General features: G+C 41.8%; 1 protein-coding gene across 6 annotated transcripts in view; it reads right to left on the reverse strand.

Annotated features, from left to right (window-relative positions):
• LOC124795329 (protein NDRG3) overlaps positions 1–27,092 on the reverse strand; it is a 547,589-nt gene that overhangs the window by 407,757 nt on the left and 112,740 nt on the right. For 5 of the 6 annotated variants that reach the window (XM_047259311.1, XM_047259310.1, XM_047259307.1 and 2 more), the window contains exon 1: positions 14,783–14,993. The exons of the other annotated variant lie outside the window; for it this stretch is intronic. The gene's annotated coding sequence lies outside the window, so the exon portion shown is untranslated. Of the gene's footprint in view, positions 1–14,782; positions 14,994–27,092 lie in introns of those variants that run through there. 6 annotated transcript variants of the gene reach the window in all.

Genomic DNA, 27,092 nt, shown 5'->3' on the forward strand with positions numbered 1-27,092 from the left:
GTCTAGCAGAGTTGTAGGTCTCTCCGTCACCAGTCCACAAATGACTGTTGGAAACGAATGGACATCTCTAAAAAGAGAAATCGCAGAATGTGAACAGACAAACATAGGTACATGGCACGTAACTGCGAAGAAACTTTGGGTAAGGAAAGAAATAACTCAACCGACCGACGAAAGAGGGAAGTACATAAACGTCCAGGAAAAGATCTGAATACAGCATACTTACGAATGAAATAAATAGGACATGCAGGAAAGCCATAGCAAAATGGCTGCATGAAAAATGTGGAAGCATAGAAATGATCGTCGAAAGGTCTGATTCAGCATATAGAAAAGTCAAAACAACCTTCGGAGAAATTATTACAGTCAGAATTTAAAAAGTTTTGGAGAACTTGAGATCAAATAAGGCGGAAGGTATAAACAACACTCCGTCAGAATTTCTAAAATCACTTTGGGAAATGGCAACAAAACGGCTTTTCAAGCTGATGTGTAGAAGCTATGAGGCTGGTGACGTGCCATCGGACTTTTAGAAAAAAAAAAATAGCATCCACGCAATTCCGAAGATAGCAAGCGCAGGTAAGTGCGAGAACTATCGCACAATTAACTTAACGCTCAGCTGCTGCTAACAAGAATAATGTACAGAAGAATGGAAAGGAAAATGGAGGACCTGTTATTTGACGAACACTTTGGCTTTATGAAAAGTCATGGCACTAAAGACAGCTTCAACATGAAATCACGCAAGATGTTTGAGACCCCGAGAAAAATAAGAATGAGCAACAGCGAAAGACAGGTAGTGTACAATATATAAATCAAGAGGGAACAAGACTGGAAGACCAAGAATGAAGTGTTCGGATTAAAAAGGGTGTACATCAGCGATGCAGTCTTCCGCGGTAATGTTCGGTCTATACATAGAAGTAGCAACGACACAAATAAAGTAAGCTTCATTGGTGGGATCACAATTCTATGTGAAAGGATATCTGTGACAATATTCGCAGATGACGTTGTCATCCTCAGTGAAAGCTGAAGAATTGCAGGACCAGTTGAATAGAATGAACTGTATAATGAGTACATAATTCGAACTGATAGTAAATCTATGACTGAAGAAAGTAACGAGATGCAGTAGAAATGAGAATAGCGGTAAGCTTAACATCAAAATTGATGACTACGAAGTAGATGAACGTATTCTGCTACCTCGGAAGCAAAATAACTCTTGACGGACGAAGCGAGAAGGACATAAAAAGCAGACAAGCACAACCAAGTGAGCATCTTGGGCCGAAAGAACTTGAAAAGTATCAAACATAGACCTTAATTTGAAGAAGAAAATTCTGAGAATGAACGTTTGGAGCACAACATTATACGGTAGTGAATCGTGGACTGTGGGAAAATCGGATGTACTGCTACAGACAGGTGCTGAAAATGAAATGGACTGTTAAAATAAGAAACGAGGCCGTTCTCCATGGAAGAAAGGGACACAAGGAAAGCACTAATATGGTGGTCCTAGAGGTAGCTGTAGAGTGTAAAAACTGCAGAGGAAAACGAACATTGGAATACAACCAGCAAATAATTCAGGACGTAGAATGTAAGTGCTACTCTGAGCTGAAGAAGTTGGCACAGGAAATGAGTTCATGGCAGGCTGCATCAAATCAGTCGGGAGACTAATGACAAAAATATCTGTCTCAGCTCTCTTAATTATTTGAGATTTTGTCCCCTCAAATCTCTTTGCTGGCAATTTAAGTGCGACTTGTTTTTTGGCTTGGTCTGTTTTCGAGGATCTTTCACATTTTTATTCCAGGAGTGTCTTTTAGCGGTATCATAAAACTTGTGCGTGTGCACGAGCGACCGCGTTTGCGCGTGGAGGAGAGCGCAATTATCTGTTGCAAGTGTTTATTCTTCTTTTTTTGTTTTTTGGCCTCGTGGCGTTCTGTAAGGTCAAAACTAAGGGTCTGGACACCTCAAAAGACATCTGTAAAGAGCACGGCCGACTTCCTTCCCCGTCCTTCCCTAATCCGATGAGACCGATGACCTCGCTGTCTGGTCTCCTTCCCCAAACAACCCATCCCAACCCAACCTCTGTAAAATGTTCCATAGGAAGAACGTGTCTTGATTTTTTTTTCTTGTCCGGAAATGATGTGCGCTTAACCTTTACTGTCTGTGCTTCATAATGTTGCACCATGGACTCTTCTCACGTCACAGTTCGACGTGCATTACGGTCTAAGTGCGCCTAATAAGTGTTCTGCGCACGCTTGTGATCGTCCGACAGCCGCCGTGTGTCCATCGGTTACTGCCTGTTCTATAGCCGAGATCATCACGAATTATATTATACGCAGATTTGTGATCATTTGTGATTAGTATTGAATAACGGAACAATTTTTATCAAGAGTGATGACGCGGGAAGCATGTATTCTCTCGTTGACTGCAGTTTCACTGTCCCACTTCGGATACAAATTGGTCTTCCAAGCAGCTTTACATCGTTGGCATTATCTCTAGTGTCTGAATCTTTACCCTATTCATAAAGTCTCCCTGAGCTTGAATTCTGTGGTAGATGACAGATGGTAGAAATATCCGTTGTTGTATGATTACACGATTGGAGAACAAATACTGGGAGCAGTCATTTTCATTAAATACTCGGGAGCGATTTCAAGTGAAACCAGCATAAAACTAATTTCAGGAAGGCAAATATCAGACAGACTGGAGGTATCCTTAGAAAGTGTACCCCACAAAGGAGGAAGCTTACAAAATACTCGTTCGGCCGTCACCTGAGCGTTACCCGTCTGAGGCAGTCATCATCTAAGACACAAAGAAGAGAAGCGCGTTTCTTTAGAGGTTCGTTGCGTAAACGCGATAGCGTCACTGAGACGCTTATCCAACTCCAGTGGCAGAAGTTACAAGAGAGGCATTGAGCATCACGGTGTGGCTTTCTGTTAAAATTCAGAGAGCGTAAATTCCTACAAGGGTCAACAAAAACATTGCTTTATATATCTCGCGAAAAAACCATGATGATAAAATCAGAAATTCGAGTCACACGGAGGCCTACCAAAGATCTTTCTTCCAGTGTACTAATTGTGACTAGAACAGTAGAGAGAGAAACGACAGTGGTATATGAAGTTCCCTCCGTCATACACCGTAAGCTAGCTTGCAGAATATGGATGTAGACAGAAAGGGCAGAGGAAGGAAATGGCAGAACACCCCCAAAATGACCACGCCTAGTAAAGCACTGCAGTTTTCAAACATTTTGGTTGACGACATCTCCACGGAAATAACTACGCTATAACTATTACTGAATAAGTAAATCTCTTACGTCGAAGCAATGACTTGCTCCCACGTCCCTAATAGACCTAGCTGTGCTCCGTCAGAGCGCAGAAAAAAAAATGGGCTAACTTGTTACTATCACTCCAATACTACTCTTAACTGTCTGTATCAGCACTTATTTAAACTCTTCCTTAATTTCAGCGAAAATCTTGAAAAATGTTTTGGTCTAAGCATGGTTTACCCTGACCAATTTTAGGTTTCGGCCAAGAATTGTCATATGACAAGTAGTAACCCTTAAGGAAACAGAAAATTTATCTTAGCATATATTTCAGCATAAATGCGTTTCTGGATGACAAGCATTAGTCGTCGGGTCAATATATTCAGTACGATTAACAGACGAATGATTACTACCTGGGAAATAATCGTGAGTTTAGAGAGATGAAGCGGTTTCCTACAGAAACAATAAGTCGTATAGTGGAACGATTTCAGATGAAACAACAGCCACTAAACAACCAAATTGTTTTCAAATCACAGGTGACACGATTTCCTGCCTATCGAGTGCAAAAACAATTACGGGACGAGAAGTAATCAGCCACTGAGGCTATATAAGCCACAAATGATGTACAAGTGATATGAAATTAAATTTTATAAATATCAGATCACGAAAGCTGCCTTCAGTTTCATCAGACGGCAAGGTAAGTTTAAGAACAAAAACCCAGTGCAACTATATCGGGATTTTAGTAGACTTGAAAAACGCGGTGAAACAATCCTTCTCTTCTATCTCAAAACTCACTATATTTCCACAAATTTCTCTCAGTGTTCATCTTTCTGTCTGCAAGGATCAGAAAGTTTAGTCATCACCCGTACAGTTTGCCTCTGCTACACTCGCACAAGCCGAACCCTCTCTCTGGGTTCGCTGCAGCGCGCTGTCCAAATTAGTAGCGACGCATCTTGTTTCCCCTGCGAAGATTACAGGCTAAGGAACCTTCGGGTCTTAATATGAGGCGGCACCTATGTAACCTCGTACGTCAAAAAGCCTAACAGCATTTTCATTCTTCTGCGCATTTTCTCTGGAACTTTACCTGAAGGCCAAGCTGCTAAGATCACACGATTACGATGTTTACTGAGAGAGAGGAGCTGCAACAACAAGAACTAACGCGTTTATATATATATAACGACGCTGAAAAATTACACGTCTTGCTACAGATATGGCACTGATACAATGAAACACTGCCTCGTTGGTACAGAGGCAAAACTCAAACTTACGATTTATCTGCGCAATAAATTACTCGCATGCTCTGAGTTTTGTTCATTTAAGTAAACCGGAATATCGTTCATTTATGAAACTGTTTTGGAAGTTTTGTCGCATCAGAAATTATATGTGCATGAAGTTTTATTGAAGAGTTTGCTCCTTCATTTTAAATAGTTAAAAATGGGCAGCAAAATCCAACGTGGCCGTTCTTATACTAAAGAAGGAAGATTAGGGTTTAGTGTCTCGTCAGCGTTATAGATGACGCACAAGCTAGGACTAGCGAAGTACGGGGAAGGAAACTGGCAGTGTCCTTAACAAAATTAACAAAAGAACTCTCCCGGCATTTGCCTGAAGCGACAGAGGAAAAAACGGATGGCCGGAAGCAGATTTGAATCGCTGAACTCTTTAATGTGGGTGTGTCCAGGAGTCTCCCCCACTGCTTCACCTCGCTGCATTCGCTTCAAGAATCTCCACGTGAAGAGCTACCCAAGAATGTGCACGATGCGGTCTTTTATCGTGACAATACACCTCTCCACAAAATTGTTTCGAGGATTTGACGTCGTTTTGCTGGAACAGCCTACCTGCTCATGAGATCTGGGAGCTTCTGAAATCCTCGAATTTCCACATCGACAGCCGTTTGGCCGTAGCTGTGGATGGGTGTTATGCAGAGCTCTAGAATCGCACTGCGATCGTGGAAAGTGTTCTCTAGAATAATGTTCGAAAAGCTGCACTGGCGTAAAAGCGGAATTTTTCGAAAAAATTGTGTATCTTCCTGACAGGCTATAGCTGAAAAGCCGAGTCATGGCTGGATTTTCACTCTTATATATTGACGTTTTCTTCGTGTGAATAGTGATACCGACAAAGACTTGCCAGTTTTGTTTCTCTGCTCACACTGCTTGAACATATTTATGCTACTAAAAAGCCTTAATTTCTCATGGTTCATGGAGCAGTGAAACTTATTTTTGGTACGCATCTACCTACTGCAGTATTTAGAACACAAAATTCCTCCTCATTTGGGTCCATTAACTCTTTACCCCTTGTTAAGAACTGCATTATGCAGTACACACTTGTAACGGTGTATTTTATTAGAGATGGTCGATTTCGGTCTAGGATTAGACCATCATCGGGTCAAAAACCATCTCTGCTATGCATTTGCCTAATTGGAATAACAGTTACAAGATGTACATTGTCCCATCATTGATGTTAGCTGTATATTGTAATATTATGCCCAATTCTGCCTGATCCTACAGCGAAATAGATAATAAAAAATACCATTATAGCTGTGTATTGAGCAATGCGGTTCTCAACATCCATTAAAGCTGTACACACCACCTCCATAAAATATTTCTTTATTCTTTATTTGTGGAACGCTAATTACAGCGGCCCGCATGCTTTTGATCATCACTTTGAGATAACAGTGAAGCTTGACGTTACTGAATTTCCATTAAGTACGAGAAAAATTGGTATCCATATAGCGAAGAACCTTTTCAGTGTGTTAACTGGTTTCAGTACATAATTAACCATTACATTCGTATTTACATAAAACACTGCATCACCATCGGGGAGCCTGGAAATCCCGTGGAACTTAAGAGCTGCTTTTGGTGATACTGTATCAAATTCATCACGTGGGCTACGTGCTTAATGATGCGAAATTTTTCCAATTCACTTTAACACAGAGACAGTTGTATGGAGTTTATTTTCAACGTTCTCCACTTCTTTTTAAGCTTCCCATGTTATGCTTTATTATTCACTGTTTTGACCTGCACACACTAAAAAAATGAAAAAAAGGAGAAGAGTGAGGCTGCGAAGCATGCAGTTCATGATGAGGTAAGGTTGGTGTCGTCTGCAGCAACTAACATTGATCCGAAAGCGGCATAAGCTCTACATGGACTATCTCGCAAGTGGCGAAGGACTATTCTGGCACAAGCGTCATTTTTCCCCTTCTTTGTTCCATTTGCGCGCGGCCGTTAACATCAGAGCGAGCTCTAATTTACTTTATATTCTCGTCGTGGTCGCTTCGCGAGACTTTCCTTGTAACGTAAGTTTTTGGAATGTCAACAGTAAGCTCTTCATGACGCACATCCCCTTTCTTGTAGAGTCTGCCATTGGGATTTGTTGAACATCTCTGTAATGTTCTCGAACCGACTAAACGGCACGACGACTAAACGTACCAGTCTTAGTTGGATGTTCTCTCTCTCTTCTACTTATCCCAGACTGACACGCAGCACTCAAAAATCGGCTGAACACGTGTTTCGTAAGCTAATTCTTTCGTGCATAAACTAGATTTCCTTAAGATTACTCCAATGATTCTCAGCTTGGCATCTGCTTTTCCTCTAACTACTTTTATGTGGCCGTTTTACTTTAGGAGCCAAACGGCTTTGCCTCAGTGGTAACACCGGATCCCGTCGTATCACCGAAGTTCAGCGTTGTCGGGCTTCGCTAGCACTTGGATGGGTCATTGTCTGGGTCTGCAGAGTGCTGTTGGCAAGCGCGGTACAATCAGCCCTTGTGTGGCCAATTGAGGAGCTACTTGATCGAGAAGTAGCGGCTCCGGTCACGAAAACTGACAACGGCTGGGAGAGCGGTGTGCTGCCAACATTCCACTCCGTATCCGCATCCGGGGACGCCTAAGGGCTGAGGATGACACGACGGCCGGTTGGTACCGTTGGGCCTTCAAGGCTTGTTCGGCCGGTGTTTGTTTGGTTTACTTTAGGACGCTTCAGACGGTCACCTCTAGGTATTTTATGATTGTCACTGCTTCCGGTGATATACTGCTAAGAGCGTAATCCAACAGGAATTAATACCTTGACCGATTTATGCGCAATAAGTTACATTTATTTATTTGAAGGCAGGTCCTGCATTAATTTTCAATACTCTGCAGGTCTTCCTAGATTTCGCTACAGATTTCTGGCGTTACAACCTTCGTATCGATAACAGCATCGTCTACGAACTGCCTCATTGAGCCTACGCCGTTCTTCACTAGATCATTAGTTTGTATTGTAAAAAGTAACGATCCTGTAGCACATTGTGGGGTACTCCGTAAATTACCTTTACGTCTGTTGATTTCGCCCCTTTAACAACTTCTTGAGTTCTGTCTGTAACGTCCTGAATCGTGTCAAAAATTAGTAGAACACTATCTACATCTACATCTACATGATAACACTGCAGTTCACAATCAGGTGTTTGGCAGAGGGTTCGTAGAATCACTTTCAGTCTATTTCTATATCGTTTCACTCTCGTGTAGCACATGGGGAAAATGAGCATCTAAATATTTCCGAGCAAGTTCTGATTAATTTCGTGTCCAGAGTCATTCCATCATAAATAGGTGGGAAGTCAACAGCCGGCCGAGGTGGCCGAGCGGTTCTAGGCGCTACAGTTTGGAACCGCGCGACCGCTACGGTCGCAGGTTCGAATCCTGCCTCGGGCATGGGTGTGTGTGATGTCCTTAGGTTAGTTAGGTTTAAGTAGTTCTAAGTTCTAGGGGACTGATGACCTCAGAAGTTAAGTCCCATAGTGCTCAGAGCCATTTGAACCATTTGGAAGTCAACAAAATATTTTAGCTTTAGAAAAACACCGTTATTTAAACGAGGAAATTATTAGTGAAAGTTTTGAGGGAAGGAGAGGAGTTTGTATAGGGGGTCGGAGAGTGGAGTGTATAAGATTTGCAGACGACATGGTGGTGATTGCAGAGAGTGCAACAGAGATGGGACAAATGTTAGATGATCTAAACACAAAATTAGAAGAATATGGAATGAAGATTAACAAGAAGAAAACGGAAAGCATGGTAATCGGTGGAAAGGAGGAAAAATGCCGTATGAAAATAAGGGGAGAGGAAATAGAGCAAGTGAATAACTTCAATGACTTGGTAAGTGTAATAATGGATGATATGTATTGCTGAACAGAAATTAGGAAATGAATTGCAATGGAAAAGAAGGATTCAAAAGAAACAGAAATTACTTTGTGGACCACTAAACAAAGATCTGAGGAAAAGACTTGCCAAATGTTACATCTGGAGCGTTGCACTATATGGTGCGGAGACCTGGACATTGAGGAAGGAAGATGAAAGAAGATTGGAGGCACTAGAGATGTGGGTATGGAGAAGAATGGAAAAAGTGAAATAGGAAGACCGAGTAAGGAATGAAGAAGTATTAAAAAGAGTTGGAGAAGAAAAAAAAACATGCTGAAAGTCATCAGAAAGAGAAAATGGAACTGGTTTGGACATTGTTTGAGGAAGGACTGTTTATTGAAGGAAGGAATAGAAGGAATGGTGGAGGGAAAAAGGGGAAGAGGAAAAAGAAGATATCAAATGCTGGACAATATCAAAGGAGGCAAATATTCAGAAATGAAAAAACTGGCTACGGACAGACAAAAATGGAAGAGAACCCATGACAAGACCTACCGTAAGGCAAAATACCATAGACTACTACTAAACGATTAGCGTACCAGGTCGCGTACCGTATTCGTTGACACTCTCTCCCCTACTTCGTGGAAGTATAAAACGAGTTGCCCTTCTTCAAACGTTCTGTTAAGCGTCCCATACTACGCAGCAATAGTCCAGAATAGTAAGTCAAACGTGAAGTAGCCAGTCTGACTGCCAGATTTGTTGCAATTTCTGAATGTTCTGCGAATAAATCGCAATCTTTAATTCGTGTTCCCCACAGAATTTTCTATTTGATAGTTGCAATTTATGTTGTTCATAACTGTAATCTCTAATTGTTCACTAAATCAGACATCACAGATTGGTGGAAGGTTTAGAGTGTCGCTAAGCGCTGGAGTATTGGAGAGCGCCGACAGCGCAGGACAAAGTACGTGGGCGCATCGACACGTGTGACCTGTGTTAACGATTTGCAAGCTGCGTGACCGTTTCCGGGTCTTGCACCTCGATATGCTGCCTACAGGCCACTCACGTCTTACACCGCCAAGCAAATGTTAATACACGTTGAGAGTTTTAGTGTCACCTTCACATTCAGACGATGTTATCTAGTACCTTCAAATTGTGGTACGATACGTCATTTTGTTTTGTAAACACAATTCGCGGTAAAAAAATATCAACAGAAAAAGAGGTGCCGCCGTAACAAAGAAATGGCTCTGAGCACTATGGGACTTAACATCTAATGTCATCAGTCCCCTAGAACTTAGAACTACTTAAACCTAACTAACCTAAGGACATCACACACATCCATGCCCGAGGCAGGATTCGAACCTGCGACCGTAGCAGTCGCGCGGTTCCGGAGTGAAGCGCCTAGAACCGCAAGACCACCGCGGCCGGCGCCGCCGTAACATATTCACTGCGGATCGGTAGTCTAAGATTCAGTTCCCGTACCTCAGCTCCTTACAGATTTTCCTTTGTGTCCATAAAATGTTACTGATCGTTCCATCTACAGCTCTACAATCAATTCCTTCGTACTTTTTAAGAAAAGTGAGCTACTGCGGAACCTAAATCTGTCTCTGTGCTCAAAATACCTGAAGGCAAACATTAACAAGAGTGTAATGCGTGTGTGTGTGTGTGTGTGTGTGTGTGTGTGTGTGTGTGTGGGAGAGAGAGAGAGAGAGATATATGGGGGGGTCATAAAATTAGTTATTGTTAGACTACGACTCCCAGACAACGTCTTATGTTTTTTTGTGCCGAAAACAATAAGCGGTATCGTGCTAATAGAGTCAAACAATTGGCCTTAGTGATAGAAGCTTTCTTTCACATGCATTTCGCAGCTAGTCGATATTGCCGCAATGTAACGACTACTCAGACGTTTTCACCGATTCAGTGTCAACTATGAAAGCACAATTAACCTACTTGACACCACAGCAATATCGTGTCAAATGCCGTAAATACTACAATTAATTATTACAAATGAAAGCAAAAAGCAAATAAAGGCTGAAGCAAACTTTTAAGCGGTAGGTGCAATACTTCCGAGCAGCGTAATGTGGCACCAGGTATCGGCTATTGCTCAATCCCATCGTATACACATTCACTCGGGAACGTACAAGAAAACGACGCAAGTAGTTGCGCTTTGCCATCCACTTAACCACCACGATTTTATAAATTATGCACTATTTTTGTGTTAATAATCGGTATACTAGAGGTGTACTGCCTGTTTAACAGCAAACGGACGTTTCCAATTTACCTTGTAGGACAATCCGCCGACTATCTGCTGTCTTCTGGGCCAATGGAAGAGGTATTTTGAGCAGGTGCTGTCCTAGAACTCTTAGGTATTACAAAAAGTCGTTTTAGAACCGACAAGTGCTGATCATTAAATAAAACTTTATTAGTTGCTTGTTTCTATCATCTGATTACCTTCGGGTGGAACAAAATAATTTACAGCAGTCTACGTGGTAATGTTCTCACTGTTGGGTCATACAAATTAAAAGCCCTCCTGAGTTACTGCCTTGAATGGTAAAATGCATTATAGTTAACAGTTACGTTTTACTACTGACGGAAGTAACTGAAGTTTGCTTTTATTTTATTTGACACCACAATAAGAACGTTGCCATGTTGGCTGTTGCTAACTTTATGTTCGAAACCGGTAGTTAATATTTATTTCATCAACAGATCTTAGAGGGTCTGAAATATCGCTTTTTTAAACATTCAGGATGCTACGTAAACATTACAACCGTTTTAAAAACGCTGACGTTACTGAACAGTTATACTAAATTATTTAGTCTATTAAGGAATTTCACCTCTAACAGTCCTCAGTGTCGACGGGCGTGTAGCCGCACCCCGTCCCATTCCTTTCTCGCACAGTTCATCATCATAAAAAGCGCATTTCTGCAGCGTTAATGATAAAGTCGCAAATGGTGTGATGACTGGCGAACTGTGCTAGTCATACTACGTCAGAATGTAAGGACTAATAAAAAGTGCAGGGCATAGTCCTGAAGAGTGGCACATAAGGAAACTAAAAGAGGCGATTCGACCCCATTTGAGTTGCACTCTGTTTTGGACTTTGACATCCTTATAATTCTAGAAATGCTACTTCAGCTTGTCATTATGGCAGAAGGAAACAGCCACGGCTTTACCTAAAGTCTTGTTCCGGCTGCTTCAGTGACTAATACTTAAATGTCCTTAGCTACGTAAATGCAACCTGAATGAGATCTAACATTTTGACTATCAGTATTAGAGGATGGAATGAAAAAAAAGTGGTGATAGTGGAAGAGTTTTCTACAAATGGTTTCTCGCGCTGGTCTCAACAGAAAAGTAAAGACCGTTACGTTCGGAAAGCTGCAAGCCTACAAAAAAAATCTATTTTTTGCAGTCTCCACCATGCTCAAGACAGATGAAACGTACGAATCCGACATACATAAAGTAAAATAGTCTACGTCGCGGTGGGTCATTTAAATTCCGGTAAGAATTTTCATCGGACTTTTATCAGATCACTGGGTTGCACAACACATGAAACTTAACAAAAGAGTTATATTACTCTTGTAATCAGGATGTATGTTTCTCACTGTCATTACATTTAAGTACTTCAGTCAGTTCCTGCTTCTAGTTGGCATCATATATTTTCGTTACCTCGGCAATGCTTTTTCTGGTGTATGTTTCCGTCATACTGGACTGATACACCATAAAAATTCAGTTTACGCTGTCAAGATTAGGGATCTTTCGAAATTTATGAAGAGAAATTTACAGCAGTTATTAGAAAAAACAGTTTTGTAGCAGAATACTATCGCTGAAAGAAGATTAACATAGAAGCGATAATCAAGAGGCGAGAGGAAACAATGAAGACGATAAATCGCATTATTTATTTACAAATAACGTTTATGTCAGTATGTGCGAAACGATTAGTATAGGTAACGTGGAAATATTAAAAGTCTATTACAACATCAGACTTACGGATCTATAACTCTCATATTCATAACATACAAAATTTTCTGCCCCTATTATAGGCCATTTGAAATTGTAAATTTAAGTCTTGAACCGAAGAAATCTTTGTGTGACCGTCAATGGTAACGATGTTCTTCGGATACCACGCAGAATGAATTGCACATCCTCTCCCATTCACATTCTGTTGGCATATTTTTGTCAATAAGGTAGTTGCCTAGTGATCTGGCTGTCATAGAGCAAGCCTCATTAGCTAAGAAAGAAAATATCGCATACATATGAGATACCATCCCTATTTGCTTCTTTTTCGTTTTCGAAGGCTGCATAGTTGAATGAAACACCAGTTATTGTTTCTCTTTAGCAGTTTATAATTTTGATGCTTACAGAACAAGTGTTTCGAGGTGTGGACCGTGATCGTAAGAATGTGCCTATAACGAAAGCTGTCGACACTTGAAGAGCAGCCTTTCAGACTACGTCGTGCAGATGATTGAACTTCCACTACAATGTGCGAATCACAACCTTGATGCTTTTCGTGCGTACATCACCAACCTGTCACAATTCGCACTGATCTTCCCGTCTCTCCGCAATTCCGATTAAAATTCGCACAGATGGGAAAAATATTCAAAAGTGACAAATGAACGGCCACGATTTGGTGATTTTACTGGGATTTGTTTTATTACTTGTCGTATTTTCAGTATCTGAAATGTGTGTAACTTATGCTGACGCCAGAGGTATTTAATAATACTAATGCCTACCTGACAAAGTGGTGCAGAACCTGTCACAAGGAGAGAGCGAGCAAAAGATCCAAATTAAATTCGAACAGATGATGACAGTCCCTACATTATTATGTGGTTCACAAGAGCTGGGCCCCACGTATAAAAGACTATGTAAATACAAACATTTGAAAAGTTCTTCGCAGTAGAGTAGATAAAATCAAGAGTAACTGTATCGGGAGCGGAAGGAAGTTACAGAAAAGTTTCCATTTTTATGCTATTTTGGGGCGTCTGTCCAGATTGTAAGCGACAAGTTCAAACCATGCGCCATTCTTGATACTCAAATCTGGAGCTGCATTTCCCAGGCAGTGTGATATCTACTACGCTCTCGAAACATGTCCACCTGACCGACTGAAAGCTTCTGCAGGTGACCACAGGCTTCTTATTGCCGTGGTTAGCACTGCGTGAATGTTCGGGTAGTGTAACAGGTAACGAGTTGCCTTGCAAAAGGCAGGTTCCATTACCTGTTTGGCACTCAGTTTTAGAAGAAGATAAAATGGAAAGAACATGCTCTGAGAATGAATGAGACCGGAATTCTGAGGCATATTCTGAGAAGGTAAGACACCGGAAGAAGCCCTTGATACTTATGGCTAAATGCAGTATTATCTGACACAGGGGCCAAAATTTAGATCACAGTTTGACCTCTAAACTCCTGAAATCGTATTGGATTCACAGGCTGACAAAGGATAAGGAAGTACAAGGATGCTTTTTTGTTTATTGAGAGTAAGGAATGCATATGAGAAACCAGACAACACAGACAAAAACGTAATAAGGCCAGGCAGCATGCCCAAAGAAAAAGCATTTGTACCGCTCTCAGAGAAGCCTGCCGCCCATCCCAGCCTTGGTCACTGCGATCGAGCGGCAGCCTTCCCAGGTCACCGTCGCCATGGAAACTACCGTCACAACACTTCTGCAGTAAGGCTGGTAACCTCCATTATCAATGCTTATCTCTCCGTTCAGGATATTCTCAGCTCAAAACGTGCGGCGTATATTCTGTGCTAGCGTGCATTGTAGCACGTCAAGCGCACGCTGTCAGTCTCTTCTTATTGTTATTTCCGCTATTCTCGCAATAGAACAGAAAAGCTAGCATTAACAAAGTAAAAAAAATATTGGTTGAGAAATGGTATGCTGAGACTCCGAGCAAAAAGCGCGCCTCCATGACAACAGCTGAAAGCGGCACGCAAAGAAAAAATTTAAAGCACAACGTTATATATCTAATGCAAATATATATAACAAACCAGAAAGTAAAAGTTGAACTATACGTACTGTAATCTGAAAGCATGCTCTCAAAACCTAAATGACTGTTTATCTGCACTATCATTACACCAGCCAACAAAAATTCAACTATTAGATTGTGCAACATGCTTAGCATGCTTTTCAGTATACGAAATGTTACATAAAAAAAACATCTATGCTGACGTCAAGCACTTTATCAAAACTTTAGACACACAGATGGAATTAAAAATGTTGCTGTCTTTCATGAGCCTAAATTTCTAATAACTGTTTATAGTTTACCTGGTAGCAATCCGACTAGTATTTACTTCAAACTCGAAAAGTCGTTTCCTGACACCTATACCATCCAAATTTCAAAGACGGCAAAACTTTTAAATTTGTAGAATACATTTTCCTATATCACAACAAAGGATAAACATATCTGGAAGTAGTTATCAGTTATTCTACAAGCTATTTCAGAACACTTACCAAGTAATGGATGTCTTAGCTTAAGCCTAACAAGGCAAAGGAAACGATCACGTAAAAGACAGTCGCTCTACCGCCGGCACGAAACGCGTATTGTGTAAATCGGAAATTCGCTATTGCAACTTCAGCTCTACTGCGGACGCGCACAGCTAACGTTCGCGACCTGCCCGAACAGCTCCACAACACACAAGTGCTTGAATCTCTGAGCTTCTTATTCGTTGGAAACAGCCAGCTAAACCAGGAGCCCTCTACTGCTCATTGTGCGAACTACGTCACTGCCAACATCGAAAAAACTAAGAATTAGTCGCGTAGAATTTAAATAAATAACAAACCTGTAGTTTCCTAATTATTCTCCAACTTTTCTCAGCAAACTATCATAATGTTCAACTTGTAAGAGCATTAAATTAAGACGTAATCTGCTCCTCTAATGTTGAGCGTTTCGAGTCGTCAGTGGCACCTAGCGGCGTGTTTGTGTACTAAAGCGCGACTGATACTCTCTGCCAGTCCAAATTTTGGCGGCAAAGGTAAGGAAATAAATTTCAGTAGTTTAGGCTCAGAAAAAAAGTCTTTACCCAGATCCTACTCCTTTATTAACAAACATTTGTCCCCCAAAAAGCTGTTAAGAGATTACCGTTCAACTGAAGACAAAACGAAGTTAATTCCCTTCGTTCTCTGACCGGCGAGCAATAGTATCTTCGGCCATAAAATCTATAAATTAACATTATTTATTATAATCATTTCTCTGACTTACCTACAAATGCATTTGATGGAAAAACGGCCTGTGGCTTTATACTCTATGCAAACAAATTGTTTATACTGTTGGTCAGTAAAGCAGCAAACGTGTTACACTAAAGATGAAAGCGTCCTAAAGCATCAGCAAACTGTGATGTTACAGGTTTATACTTTCAGTCGTATGCAGAATTCGTTAATGAGCTACTTTTCACCATTTTGGCCACCGTCACCGTTTCTCGTATTTTCTTCTGCTACAGTTCCTAGGAATAAATCGTTAAAAATCCTATACCTTGTTAATTAATGAAAACTCGTCTGGGTCACCTAAGCTTGTTCTTAATATAGTGGGGCACGATGTGTATAACACAGTACTCGCAAAACCTCTAGTCCCAAAAAACAACTACCCAAAATGCATAGAAGGATCTTTGTTTTTGAGGTCCACTTCACGTTTGAACTATAGCCTGAAACTGTCAGTTTGGTGAACCAGTGCCGAATTTTGTAAAGTGCATTACACAGTCACTCCTCCCTCCCCCCATGCACCTGTTACTTGAGATAAAACTATTCTAACAGTTTGCAACTAATTAAAGCGTATTACATACCAATCGCTTTGAAGACGACATCAGTGACTGGGCGGTTCGATATTAGGTTGTCATTTATCCAAGATCTGCAGTTATTACATCCCAAGCCGAAGCTACAACCCTGCAAAATAAATATTATAGCAAAAAACAACAAATTCTTGAGCAACGGAACTTATAGTATTTGAATGTCAAAAGTACTTACCGATATTTTCTGCTGTGAGACTTATCCTTTGGCGGCATTGTTTTCTTTGCACGTTTTTAGATCGCTGTTCGACTGGTGTCGGGGGCCGTCGAGCCTCTTCTATTCACGGTGATGTATCGTTGAAAGGCTGCAAACAAGCAAGCTACCAACAGTGTAGCAAGGTTCCCGTTGCCTTATTGCTGAATGACGATTTGAGGCGTGCCGTATCTTCTCCTTACACCGTAAGTGACCACGTAATTTAAAACTCATTGTGAGCAGAAGAACAAAACATCGCCGAGAGGAGAGTTGAAATCATAAATGTGAACGCTGGCCTTCCCAATATTAAGGGTCTGTCAGAAATTGCCATGTTTTATGATTATTGTTATAACAGCAAGTGTTCATGTTCCACGTAGCGCAATACGTACGATACTATAAAATTATTTCTATGGTAATATCGCTAGATAAAGATTGAGAGCAGTCGAAAATCCCAGAAGGAGCACAGATACATCTACATACAGTGTTTGAAAGTTCCTCCACATCTGAGACGTACTACAAGTGCACATCTAAGACGTGCAAGTGCGGTGTAAGAACCTATGCTAGAGACTAAATGTTTCCCAGCTACAGGAACATGCGGTAAAACAGCATATTATACTTACCTGGGTCTGCTAAATAAGGGAACAGTAGCGATGTGATGTGTGAGTCTGGTGATTACCATTCGTTGTTTGGACATTCCTCCGAAGTTTGAGGCAAGAAAATTAAGCGCAATTTAATATCTTTTAAGTACGCTTGTGAATTTATAAGGCTGCAATGTAAACTATCAAAAATAGGAAACTTTATCCAGAGTCTCGAGTTCAGAGTATCGTGACTGTACTCATTATATCCCATGCTCGGAAACCAGTCTTACCAGCTTCACTTTAAACTACCGTTAATATGTTTCACAAAATATGAATGTTTACAGTTATCATCAAATTTGTCTTATTAACAGAAGATGCAAACAATGAAACTCCAAATATATTAAATGGACTCTTAAGTAAGTGGTCAACATCTCAAGTACTGAAGCAATAGATTTCCGTCTCGCAGAATGTAAGTACTACTTTTCGTATCCACGCTCCGCTGCAAACGCAGGACATTTACTGGCCAAACTGCACACTGATTTCACGTCAGAGTCACTGGTTTGAGACATATCAGAAGGTAGTCTCTATCAACGGAAAAACAATATCCAAAGTTCTAGTATAATTTATGAGCAACTTTCTTTACAGGTTTTCTGTTGCTTGCCTTGGTAAACAGTTTTTGAACTTTTATTCGTGCTCCCCATACTGTTCACAGTGAAATGGGAAGTTCAAAAAATGGTTCAAATGGCTCTGAGCACTATGGGACTTAACATCTGTGGTCATCAGTCCCTTAGAACTTAGAACTACTTAAACCTAACTAACCTAAGGACATCACACACATCCATGCCCGAGACAGGATTCGAACCTGCGACCGTAGCAGTCGCGCGGTTCCGGACTGAGCGCCTTAACCGCGAGACCACCGCGGCCGGCCGAAATGGGAAGTGATGATACCTTGATTCGAGAACCGAGAGTTGAGAAGTAGCTACAGCACAACTCATTTGGAATGGACGGAATTCGAACGTCCATTTTGGTGAAAGGTTTCTGAGCGTTCCCTAAATCGCTTAAGATGAATGCTAGAACGGCTCCAAAAACTTGCCGCACCCACATCCACACACCATTAACTCATCTTAAAAATGAGCTGGATATATGCCTTTACTGAACTTGATGTCAACGAGACAACATCCAACGTTCCTTTTCTTGGTACCGAACAGCATCTTCCTCGTCATGTTATATTTTTTCTGTAGGATAAAAAAAAGACAAGTAGCGATAGTGGGTAAAATGATTTCCGCCATATTTATCGGTGACCGATGATTGACTGCACTTTGTTTGCACTCATAGTTGTTAAAACTACATTTGGAGGTTTTGTAATCTTATTTCGGTGCAGTGTGAAACACTATACAGCGCTAAAGGAGACTTGTCGACAAAAATATGGAGATGGGAAAACAAAGATAACAGTACTTTCAAGTTGCTGGTGTTATGGTACCATGGTTTGGCTTAACGACACTGTTTGCACAATATAATTTTATAAACAAATTAATTTTCGTTACATCTGGGTTTGACAACAGGTATAGTTGTTAGAAACAAAGACCCTCAGGAATAATAAGACTTATTGTAACAGAGCCTAATGTACGCCCCACGCACCCGCCGCGGTGGTGGAGCAGATCACGGATGGAGTGGATGACAATATCACACACACACACATGGAAGAATGATTAGCAACTAGCGTATGGCACGTATCTTCAAGACTTAAAACTCGCCCCGAGAAGATACGGACGTGTCCAAGAAAATGGCGAGCCCCTTCCATCTAGTCTTCCTGCCCAACAGTCCTATCATCAGTGCTGCCGCTAAGGCAGGGGCATGTCGTATTGCCGTCACTGTTTTCCAGCAGTTGCTTCTTTATGGCCTAATAACGACTTTCATGTTTTTGGTGAGGATTAAGATGAGAAGGACCATGGATAGCCTGCTTGCCGTTTCTTCTTCGTTCACCGCACTTAAACAGTACCTTTACACTCTGTAGTAGTCTTTGTAATGGAAAGGAAACGAATTAAATCAGACGAAGCTGAGGGAATTACAGCGGAAAATGAGACGCTACAGGTAGAAGATGACTTTTGTTACTTTGGTATACGGTCAGAAAAATAAGTGACGATGACTAGGGTAAAGAGGATATAAAACCGTTTCTGAAAATAGAGGACTTTGTTAACATCGAATATAACTTTCAGAGTTAGGAAACCTTTCCTAACGTATTTTTCTGGAGTGTATGAAAGTGAAATGTGGACGATAAACAGTTTAGACAAGAAGAAAATTTAAGAGAACGAACAGCCTTGGTTGTAAAACTGGATTTTTTGGAATGAGATATTCACTCTGCAGTGGAGTGTATGCTGATATGAAGCTTCCTGGCAGGTTGAAAGTGTGTGCCGGACCGAGACTCGGACTCGGGACTTCGCCTTTCGCGCGCAAGTGCTCCACCGAGCGCGAAAGGCAAAAGTCCCGCGTTCGAGTCTCGGTGCGGCACACAGTTTTAATCTGCCGGGAAGTTTCATATCAGCGTAGACTCCGATGCAGAGTGAAAATCTCATTCTGGAAACATTCCCCCGGCTGTGGCTAAGCCATGTCTCCGTAATATCCTTTCTCCCAGGAGCGCTAAATCTGCAAAATTCGCAGAAGAGCTTCTGTGAAATTTGAAAGGTAGGTGACCAAGTGCTGGCAGAATTGAAGGGCTGGTCGTGAGTTGGGCTTGAATTTTTTTAATTTTATTTCTCCTTCACTGACGCGTTTCGCCTTACACAATGCATCTTTCAATTGGTCTACGAGAAAAAATAAAACCTTTCATATAAATGGCATGACTCCGATTTAGCAAAATTGGACCAGCAAGAAAAAACAACCACTTGCTTGCAAATATGGTATTAAGCACGCAGGACGCCGCGCTTATCCCATGCAGGAAACAGCCGTGATCAGAACTTGAAAAAACGCTGTTGGTTGTCCTGTAAGGTAAGACTAAAATATATCTAATTATGACTGATAAAATATTCAGAAGTCCGTAAACAGTCTAATGCACCAAAAGTCCAAAACATACTTTAAAAATATTTAGACAACTTACTGATATATAAGATGTTAAATACACGAGAAACCGCGCCTAAAACATATGAAAGCCCCAGCAAGTAGCTTCCCTCGTCAATTTTTTTTTCCTGAAAAAAAGAAAAGAGAAAAAAGAAAAAAAAGCCTCGCGCGGTGTCCTATAAAACATGTCACCCCGAGAAGAACCAGGAAGTTTCAAAAATAAATAACCGGCACAGTCTCGTAAGAAGTATGTCCCAACCTATGGGTAGAGATAGGCAGCAAATTACCTTTTCAGATAGGCGATGCCGTTCACATGGTACTGGGCATAGAGAATGGAAGATTTTGAAATGTGAGGTTACAAGAGAATGCTGAAGATTAGTTGGTTACATCGGAAAACTCACAAGAAGGTACTGAATACAACTAGAGATAAACGACTGAAATACTCAAAGAAGGAATCGGTTGATAGGGTGTATGCTGTGGTACCAACAAATCGTCAGTATGGTAATGGAAGGAAGTCGGGGGGGGGGGGGGGGTGTAAATTGTAGAGTGAAACGAAGACTTGACTACAGTAATCACGTTCTAGTTGATATGGTTCAAATGGCTCTGAGCACTATGGGACTTAACTTCTGAGGTCATCAGTCCCCCTAGAACTTACAGCTACTTAAACCTAATTAACCTAAGGACATCACACACGTCCATGCCCGAGGCAGGATTCGAACCTGCGACCGTAGCGGTCGCGCAGTTCCATACTGTAGCGCCTAGAACCGCCTAGTTGATATATCTGATAGTTATTCAGAGATGAAGACTGGTATGAAGAGATGTGTCAAACCAGTCTTGGGAAAGAAGACCACGACCACGCCATCTGGTTTGATGATCTTATACTCCCAAAACCTCTTCATGAATTCACTACGTTTCTCTTCCGTTATTTCTTTCCAGTCATCGTTTTGAACTCTTCCAGGAATCAGCGGTCCATTCTAGTTTTCAAAATTTTAGACTGCTTATTAGGTCTCCGCCTGTGATGTTCATGTCTCGTGAATCTTCTTTATTTTCTTCTAAGCAGCTGCTTTTGATCTGTTTTGAAGTGACAATGTTGAGTAATCTTTTCACGAATTTTATTGTTGTCCATTAATAAATTTGAAGCGTCTCTTGTGCATGGGTATACAGAACTCATCCATTTGCACATCTAAGTCGAATGTTCTCCTCTGCATTCAAATTTGATTACCTTGTGTGGGGCCATAACGTTTTCCGTCGCTGTTTTTCAGTATTTGCAAGTTTAGAGGGCCCTCCAACAGTTATGAACGAAAGAAGTCGATATTTTATGTTGTTATTAAATACGCCAGCGATAGAGACACTCTCCAAGATGTGATCATCATTTCACAAACAGCAGACTCGTATGGCCATGTGCACGCAAGTGTACATATGGTTTCTGGGCATCATGCACACGTACTCCTGACAGCCAACATGTGGACGACAGAACGAACGTGCACTGTGTGCAATGATTAGAATTAACATCTGTAGCACGTGTTCAGTGGCTGCAAGACCAAAATGGAACGTGGGCCTCCCCACACGTAAATCCATTTGTCAGTGGGACAGAAGTATTCGAGACAAGAAGTTTGATTTCACATGCAGGAAAACATCTCAAAACGCATGTGAATGAAGAGCCCGTGAAACATGTGCTCGAAGGATTCGCTAGAAGTGCACGGGGATGGTTCAAATGGCTCTGAGCACTATGGGACTTAACTTCTGTGGTCATCAGTCCCCTAGAACTCAGAACTACTTAAACCTAACTAACCTAAGGACATCACACATCCATGCCCGAGGCAGGATTCGAACCTGCGACCGTAGCAGTCGCGCGGTTCCGGACTGAGCGCCTTAACCGCGAGACCAAGTGCACGGGGATATTACCACATTCCTCCATGACACGTTTCCTGAGTGACTGATTAGAAAGCCGGGCTCCCATTGCCTAAACACGACCGTCTCTCGATCTGACTCTGCTGGATAGCGGTACATGGGAATTTATAAACGAAATTATTCACAGAATGAAGGTTAGAGATCAGGTAGAAAGGAGACAACGTTTCTACAACACAGCAGAGGCCATAACACTTGTCATAGTCACGAAGATGCGGTGAGAAGTGGAGTACTGTTTCGATATCTCTCTAACTACAAACGGTACAGACATGCATGAAAAGGTGTGAGCTTATGTGTACAATGTTGGAGAAATATTAAAGTTGTAAGCCTTAATAGGTACTGAAATGCAAACAAATGTTTTGTATACATATAGCTCAGAGACATGCGGACGTGCACTGTCCTGTTGGAACAGCAAGTTCCCTTGCCGGTCTAGGAATGGTAGAACGATGGGTTCGATGACGGTTTGGATGTACCGTGCACTATTCAGTGTCCCCTCGACGATCACCAGTGGTGTACGGCCAGTGTAGGAGATCGCTCCCCACACCATGATGCCGGGTGTTGGCCCTGTGTGCCTCGGTCGTATGCAGTCCTGATTGTGGCGCTCACCTGCACGGCGCCAAACACGCATACGACCATCATTGGCACCAAGGCAGAAGCGACTCTCATCGCTGAAGACGACACGTCTCCATTCGTCCCTCCATTCACGCCTGTCGCCACACCACTGGAGGCGGGCTGCACGATGTTGGGGCGTGAGCGGAAGACGGCCTAACGGTGTGCGGGACCGTAGCCCAGCTTCATGGAGACGGTTGCGAATGGTCCTCGCCGATACCCCAGGAGCAACAGTGTCCCTAATTTGCTGGGAAGTGGCGGTGCGGTCCCCTACGGCACTGCGTAGGATCCTACGGTCTTGGCGTGCATCCGTGCGTCGCTGCGGTCCGGTCCCAGGTCGACGGGCACGGGCACGTGCACCTTCCGCCGACCACTGGCGACAACATCGATGTACTGTGGAGACCTCACGCCCCACGTGTTGAGCAATTCGGCGGTACGTCCACCCGGCCTCCCGCATGCCCACTATACGCCCTCGCTCAAAGTCCGTCAACTGCACATACGGTTCACGTCCACGCTGTCGCGGCATGGTACCAGTGTTAAAGACTGCGATGGAGCTCCGTATGCCACGGCAAACTGGCTGACACTGACGGCGGCGGTGCACAAATGCTGCGCAGCTAGCGCCATTCGACGGCCAACACCGCGGTTCCTGGTGTGTCCGCTGTGCCGTGCGTGTGATCATTGCTTGTACAGCCCTCTCGCAGTGTCCGGAGCAAGTATGGTGGGTCTGACACACCGGTGTCAATGTGTTCTTTTTTCCATTTCCAGGAGTGTATTTACACCTTAATTTAAATTGCTTAACGCAATACTTTTGGTATAACGAAGTCAAAACAGAGAGTATTTTGCACAAGTGTATCTACTGTAATAACAGTCGCAGCTCCAAACATACTACTAGAGAACTGGCACGGCTACGGGGAAGGGTGAATCCTGACAGCACAATTTACTTTCTTTTTCTACCTCCGTGTATGCTGTGCAAGGATGTCGACTTCTTGTGCAATCTATTTCCATGTGTTATATTTATGAAAGGGGAAATTGGTGTTATAAGAATCCGCTGCTGCGATAACATCTTTGAATAATCTTGGGGGGTAATGCACAGCACCTTTCTTGAGGTGTCTCTGACTGGCCACTGTTAAAATACAGCTTCTGTCTCCTGTAAAGACCCTTCGCAGACCGTACATGTGTCATTTGAATTGTTTCAATGCGATGAGTAGATAGTTGATAAAATGGTCATATATGCATCCAGTATCACAAGACGACAGAGTAGCAGTTATGTGTAGAACTTATACCTCGTCTAGTTCTGATTTGTATTCCAACTTCATGCAAGAAGGTGTACTATCTTATTCAGAACAAGAGGGACGATGTCGGTTACGAATGACGAAAAGAATATTACTAATATGCAAGTGTCATAAAAGTGAAAATAAAAAAGCCGAAATAAATTCACACAAGAATAACTTGACCTATTTATCTATAAAGTGCGAAGCGTGCTCCCTGTGATGTTACGAGTCAGGATCGATTTCGTAGTCGTGTCACAATGTAGGGCACGACAGATTTGTTATTCTCAAGCTGATAGAAAATATAAACGCAGTTTAATCGCGAACACTAAGACGCTGACTTTTGATTGTTTGGAATATTTTCTTGCACGAAAAATACAAAGTATCTGGGGTTTTGCACCCAGCTACGATAGCTCGTAGCTGCACGAAATGGTTTAAGCTCCCCAACCCTCATTTCCACGACCAATCTTATATTCAATATGTATCACCATTGCTAGCGAAAACTGGTACGAATAAACGTATGCAATAATAGACCCAAAACCATTCCAGTAAATATTCGTTTGCTAGCTAACTGCCATTGTCTAGCCACCACTGGCTGCAGTAACGGTTCGCATACGACAGCATGCTCTACCTGATGTGGAACACAAACGACGCGCCTCAAGTGTTTTGTATAGCCCTTGGGCTAGGGACCATTTGTATAACCAGCACGAGAATCGTCCTTAGTGTCACTATCCTACAGTACAGGGTCAAAGTTTGAATATTACAAACATCCTCCTACTTAGGCAAATGGAGCAAATCTGTTCTTTCTTTTTGCATTTTATGTGATATACGGTGAAGCACCATTAGTTCATGGGCGGTTCACTAGAAAACCCACAAAAAGGGTTTTTACCATTTTTTCGTACCACAACCGAGCAGCAGCTCCCAAGACGGCTATGTACAGTAAACAGCTGAAGTTTCTACAATATATTCCTAAGTTCCCGATCTCGAACCATCTTAAAAGTTTTCTTGGTATCTTTATCCGTTTCCGACATACATAGATTTAAAATTATCCTATACGCACACTTAAAACACGCACCTGACATCAGGAGTGGGGCAAAAACGTAGTTTAGAAAGTGTAGTATGGAGAAGTATGCTGTGAAGTGTTTCCGTTACCATAAGAACGGTTCCGGGAACCCCATGTTGTTGTACTAAAGCACATGCTAATTTTTTTGTTCACGTAAAAGTCCCTCAGATGTGAAATTCGTTTTGTATTATTTCAGTTCCACATAAGTAAACTATCAAAATTCTATTGACCCATAAAATTCTTTTCTTATGAGCGACATGGGCAGGTGTGGCACGGGAAAGAAGGGAACCAGCACAAAAAAGGCGAATATATTTCTGTTTAAAAGATGACTGAAAAATTGGGTACCAGCTGCCTCAGCACCTTTAAGATTTTTCCCAAAAATTTTGGCATGCGAACATATTTCGAGTTTCATGTTGAGAGAAGAGAGAGTGGCAGTGGCAGAGAGACGGAATAGTAATAAATATTGGGCTACAGTAGAAAGTATCTGTTGTATAGAAAGAGCGAAGGAGACAATTGCAGTGTGAGGAAAAGTTAGACACCGTGGCAATGGAACCTAGCTGACACAGAACAGTGCTTAGGAAAAGAATGAAGGAGACAGTGCCAACGGGAGAGGAATAAAAATAATGACAAAGTAGAAGTGGATGAGAGCCAGTGATAATGAGAAAGACTCGATGGCAATGACAACGAGGAAGAGAGAGATAGTGCCAGTGAGAAGGGACAGTAGCAGTGGGAAGGAATGAATAGATAGTAGCAGTAAGAGAGGGCGAGAGGGAGATAGTGGGAGTAAGAAGAGAAAGTAGGGCAGAACGAAGGAGAGTGCGGCGTTGAGGAAGGAGCTTGTGGGAATGAAAGGTGAGTTGCATATTAAAAGGAGCAAGAATATGATCGCAAGGGAAAATTTTTGGTAAAATTTTTAACGAAACTGACCAAATAAAATGGGCAGCTTCTAGCTAATTTTTTTCAGTCAGGGTCTTTTAAAAACGAGCGTATTCTTTTTTTGTGCTTCAATGGGAGCATTTTTTCACGCGTTTATATTTCAAATGTATTTGAAATGCAAATTTTTGTATTAAATGTTAAAACTAACTAAGCTCAAATTTCACCCGTGGTTTGCTTTAACAAGAAATACAAGACTACTTCAGCACCTTATGTGTTGGAATATACTGTACACTCTTACCTGCTAAAGGAAATGTTCCACGACTTGTCTTCGGTTTTTAATGTAACAGTGCACTCGTCTCTGTAGCGAATTACAAATTCTTTTATTCACCCCTGGACGAGACTGTACAATTCATTGCCGCGGTTCTACAACCGTACTGATGGGAGTGTTGCTTGACCTATCCATCTTGGATTGTACTGGGGCATTAGATGATGTTCTTTTACATCAGCAGAAAACTGTGCTGGTACCCGCCCATGTTCCACATTCCGCATCGATGAGCCATGTATGAAATTTAGGCCCAATCAGATGGCAACTTAATCGAAAAGTTTGCATCTCAAATGCACTTTAAGGTGGTTGTTATTGTTATCTTCATTCCAAGACTGCTTAATCTCTGAATAACTACTGTGATCTACGTCCGTTTCAACCTGCTTTCTGTATTCGAGCCTTGGCCTCCCTCTTGCATTTTAAGCACGCCCCTCGCTTTCTCTCTCTCTCTCTCTCTCTCTCTCTCTCTCTCTCTCTCTCTCACTCTCCGAAGAATGATTTGATATTTGATTTATTTGTCAGACCTTCTCGCTTTTGGACTCTCAGGTACCTCATTATTTCCAACACGAGCTGATAGACGTATTGAGCTCAAGGACCTGTTTGTCCAATCCAGGAATTTATAAAACTTTTTAGAATGTTAATTCAGGAGCAACAACTTCGACTGCAATGACAAGTCGCTAAAGTTATTCCAAATTTTAGTTCAGCAAATGTGTGGGAAGGATTTTTTTGTTCTCAATTGTAAGTTTTAAAAGTACTGCCAATGTTCAAGTTAACGGATTTTAATCCGCATAACTCCATGTGTTTGGCTCTATCATGAACCGTAGTCCCACATATGTTACATATTCTAACATCGAAATGTATATAAATTTATAAAAGTCACAATTTAATGTCCAATGCCTGTACGTACAGCTTACAGCTTTTTGCAGTTCTACACACTATATTGGTGCGTCTTTTTAAGCGACCGCTCTCAGAGCTTCGCTCCCAGACTCAGAATAAATCTTTTACTCATATCAACATTAGTACGTAAGGCTGCAGTGAGGTAATTACATCGACGTAGCATGGCAGCATTAAGCGGTGAGAGATATGGTTGTATCAGCTTTCAATACTATTT

This window comes from Schistocerca piceifrons, chromosome 4 (genome assembly GCF_021461385.2).
Source record: "Schistocerca piceifrons isolate TAMUIC-IGC-003096 chromosome 4, iqSchPice1.1, whole genome shotgun sequence".
Lineage (NCBI taxonomy): Eukaryota > Metazoa > Arthropoda > Insecta > Orthoptera > Acrididae > Schistocerca > Schistocerca piceifrons.